The sequence below is a fragment of the Chrysochloris asiatica genome, unplaced genomic scaffold (genome assembly GCF_000296735.1).
Source record: "Chrysochloris asiatica unplaced genomic scaffold, ChrAsi1.0 scaffold00063, whole genome shotgun sequence".
In the NCBI taxonomy this organism is placed as follows: Eukaryota; Metazoa; Chordata; class Mammalia; order Afrosoricida; family Chrysochloridae; genus Chrysochloris; species Chrysochloris asiatica.
In genome coordinates, this window is record NW_006408581.1 from 13,096,414 (window position 1) to 13,101,235 (window position 4,822).

Consider the following 4,822-nt stretch of genomic DNA (forward strand, 5'->3'; position numbering starts at 1 on the left):
ACTCTAAGCTCCCTCTTGAAAACTTACAAGCCAGTCACTTTGTGCCTTTGTAGCCCACCCCCGATTTTGGGATGGGACAGTTTTTGATTCAACCCATTTTTCTGTAAAATGCGTTTACGACTTACTATGTCACAAGACTGCAAAGTTGTTTGAACTGCAAGGTCAGTGGTTCAAGCTTACCAGCTGCTCCTTGAAAACCCTATATAGAGTCACTATGGGTCAGATTGACTCGACAGCACTTAATTACAACAACTATGTCACAAGAAATCCTGGTGGCACTGTGGGATAGCCATTGGACTACTAACCATAGTCACTATTTGGAAGAAAGATAGGTTGTCTGCTGCTGTCAAGATTTATAGCCTCAGAAACACTATAGATGGTCCCTATGAGTCAGAACCCACTTGATGGCAGTAGGTTTATTATGTTGCAGTTGTTGTTGCTATTAAGTGCCATCAAGTCAGTTGTGATTCACAGCAAGCCTGTATCTGGTTTCTGAGGAGCAGTCGGTGGTTTTGAACCACTAGCCTTGTTATTAGCAGCTCAGTGCTTATCACACAACTAGTACTCTCCTCAAAATCAGGATAGAAATATAAAAAATTGTTTTTCCTTACTGTAAGTTTAATAGATGTTATCTTACAAATGATTGTATAGTACTTTAAAATTCTGTTAGCACGTTTGTTTTTACATAGAGGTGGTATTTTTAATTTTCAAAATTGTAAATTTTTTTCCCTATTTGTTGTTGCTGTTAAGTGTCACAGCAAACCTGTATAGGGTTCCTAAGGAGTGGCTGTGAGTTTGAACCACAGACCTTGTGTTTAGCAGTCCAGTGCTTAGTCTACAGCATCACAATAGTTTCCTACTTAGAAGTACTAAACTAGGATTTATTTAAAAATCCCTACATATTACATTTCATGTTCACTTATCATAAGTATTTTGTTACATGAGATGAGGAATATTATAAATAATTTCAGAAATATTTAAAGCACTATTTAAACTTTGGCTATTGAAAATAAAACTTTTATTTTGAGTAAAATAATAAATTTACAATATGTGAAAACTCAATGATGCAATTTTTAATTTTTATAATGTTGCTGTTGTTGTTAGGTGTTATTGAGTCTGTTCCAAGGAATAGCAGTCCAATGTACAATGAAACTGGACACTGCCTGTCTCTGAGCCATTCTCACAATTGTTAGCATGTTTGAATCCATTGCTACTGCCACTCTATGAATCCTTTTTGTTGGGGTTCTTCTTTTTGTTGACGCTCTACTTTACCAAGTATAATGTCTGCTCCAGGCATTGATTCCTCCTGACAACATGTCCAAATTACAAGAGGAAAAGTTTCCCCATCCTTGCTTCTAAGGAGTATTTTGGCTGTATTTTTTCCAAGGCAGATATATTTGTTCTTCTGGCACTCCATGGTACTTTCAGCATGCTTTGCCAACATCATAATTCAAATGCATTTTTTTATTAATTGTCCAACTTTCACAACATATGAGAGATTAAAAATACCATGGCTTGGGTCAGGCACACTTTAGTCCTCAAAGTGAAATTTTCACTCTTTAAAACTTTAAAGAGGTCTTTTGCAGCAGTTTCCTTATGCAATACAACATTTGATTTCTTAACTGATGCTTCTATGAGCATTGATTTTGGAAACAAGCAAAATGAAGTCTGACAACTTCAATCTTTTCTCCCTTTATCATAATGTTATTTATTGGTCCAGTGGTGAGGATTTTAGTTTTCTTTACATTGAAGTACAATTTATAATGAAGGCTGTTGTCTTTTACTTGCACCAGTAAGTATTTAAAGTACTCTTCACTTCTAGCAAGCAAGGTTGTGACTTCTGCATATCAGAGGTTGTTTATGAGTCTTCTTCCAATCCTATTGCCACCTTCTCATTCACATAATCTAATTTTTTAGAGTATTTTTTCAGCATACAGATTGAATAACAATGGTGAAAGTATACAACCCTGGCACACACCTTTCCTGATTTTGAACTATTCCGCATTCCCTTGTACTGTTATAACAACTGCCTCTTGGTCTATATACAGGTTCCTCGTGAGCACAATCAAGTGCTCTGAAATACCCATTCTTCATAATGTGATCCATAGCTTTTTATGATTCATATAATTGAATGCCTTTGCACAGTCAATAAAGTACAAGTAAACATCGTTTTGGTACCCTCTGTTTTCAGCCAAGATATGACATCAGCAAGGATATTCTTTTTTTCCAATTCCTCTTCTAAATCTAGCTTGAATTTCTGGAAGCTCCTTATACTGCTGTTACCATTTTTTAATTACCTTTAGCAAATTTTTAATTGTATGTGATACTACAATAATAGCATTATTCAATGATTAATGTATCCCATTTGTTCACCTTTCTCTGGAATGAACACAAATGTGTAACTTTTCCAATTTGATGCCCAGGTAGCTGCCTTCTATATTTCTTGGCTTGGACGAGTGAGTGCCTCCAGTGCTCTATCAGTTGGTTGAAACATGTCTGTATTCTGACATTTCCTGAAGCATCCTTTTTTGCCAATATTTTCAGTGTAGCTTAGACACCTTCCTTCAATACCATTGTTGTTGTTGTTGTTAAGTGCCATCGAGTCGGGTCCGACCCATAGCGACCCTGTACAGGGTTTCCGAGGGTGTAAATCTTTACGGGAGTAGAAAGCCTCATCTTTCTCCCGCGGAGCGGCTGGTAGTTTCGAACCGCTGACCTTAAGGTTCGCAGCCCGATTCGTAACCACTACGCTACCAGAGCTCCTTCTTCAATACCATAGGTTCCTGTTTATATGGTACCTCCTGAAATTATTGAACATTGACCAACTCTCTGGGGACAGTGACTCTGTTTATTCCTTCCATCTCTTTCTGTACTAGTGCATTATTCACTTTTTTACCTGTATGTTGTGTTGTTAAGTGCAGTTGAGTCGGTTATAATTTATAGCAACCCTGTATAGGGTTTCCGAGGAGTAGCTGGTGGGTTTGAACCACCAATCTTGAAGTCTAAACCAAACTTGAGGCCTTGAACTTGCAATTGGCAGTCTGTTCCAGAATCCGGTTCCAGGTCTTGAGTCAGCTGATATTGAACTTCTCCACTGTCTCTTGCCACACATGTAGTCTATTTGATTCCTGTGCCTTTCATCTGGTGAATAAAAAGTATTTTCAATGAATAAGTTGTTGTTGTTGTTAAGTGCCATCGAGTTGATCCCGACCCATAGCAACCCTGTATAGGGTTTTCTAGGAGTGGCTGGTGAGTTTGAATCACCGACCTTGCAGTTCAAACAGCTTTGCAGTCAAGCACATTAACCCACAGCGCTATACCAGGACTCCATGAATAAGTAGGTGTTGCACAATTCTATAATGTGATCTCCAGCATCCTGTTTTTCATCAAGGTCATATTTTCCAACTACTAGTCCTTTCTTTTTGTTTCCAGTTTTTCCATTCCAATCACTAATAATTCTCAATACATCTTGATTGCATGTTTGATAAATGTCAGACTGAAGAAGTTGGTACAATTCTTCAGTTTCATCATCACTGGCTTTAGTGGTTGGTGTGTAAATGTGAAAAGTGTTATTGACTGCTCTTCATTATAGTTATATGGATATTATCTTATTGCAGATAGCATTGTATTTTAAGATACATCCTGCAAAGTTATTTTTGATGATGAATGCAATGCCATTCCTCTTCAGATTGTTTTTCCCAGCATAGTAAAACTTAAGGCTGTCCAATTCAAATTGGTCAATATCAGTCCATTTCAGCTCACTAATGTCTATGATATTGATCTTTATGTGGTCCATTTCATTTTTGCAAGTTATTTGTTTTCATAGATTCATATTTCATATATTCCACATTCCAATTATTCATGGATGTTTGCAGTTGTTTCTTCTCATTTTGAGTCATGCTCTATCAGCAAACGGAGGTCCTAAAACTTTGCTCCATTCATGTTATATTAAAGTCAACTCTACTTCTAGGTGGCAGCTCTTTCCTAGTATCATTTTGAGTGCCTTTCAACCTAAGGGACTCATCTTTGGGCAGTATATTGAACAATGTTTTGTTGTTATTCATAAGGGTTTCCGTGGGTAACCATTCAGATATGATCCACCTTTCTTTCTGTCTAGTCTTTCTTCTTCTGGAAGTTGTGCTGAAACCTTTCTACCATGGGTGATCCTGTTGATACTTAAAATGCCCATGGAATAGTTTCTAGAATCACAGCAACATACAAGCCACCACAGTACCACAAGCTCAAGAATGAGTGGTAATTTATATACTTAATGTATATTTAGACAAAACAGAATGAATGTCAAGTTTTGTGTGAAAAAATGGAAATCATTTTTTTAAATAAGATTTTGTGTTTTATCTAAATCTTACACAGCAAGTTATGTACTCCTTTAACAATGTTTATACATATTGTTCCATGTCATTGGTTCCAATTTTTCCATTTTGTCAGCATTCTTATTATCTCCATTGTTTTTCTGCTTCCATTGATCTAGCTTCCTATCTCTTCCTTGCCTTCTCATCTTTACTTTAGGGTCCTGCTGATTGTCTGTGCCTATATAGGGTTGCTATGGGTCGGAACCTACAACACTAAACATATATTGTTGCTGTTATACACACACACACACACACATATCTATAGTTATAGTTATATAGTTGTTGTTAAGTGCTGTCGAGTCGGTTCCATTCCAGAGTGACCCTGTATTGGCTTTTGGAGGAGCAACTGGTGAACTTGAACTGCTGACCTTGCTGTTCAAACAGACTTTGCGGTCCAGTGCATTAACCTACAGTGCCAGACAAGGACATTCTGTCTCTCTGTCTCTCTCTCT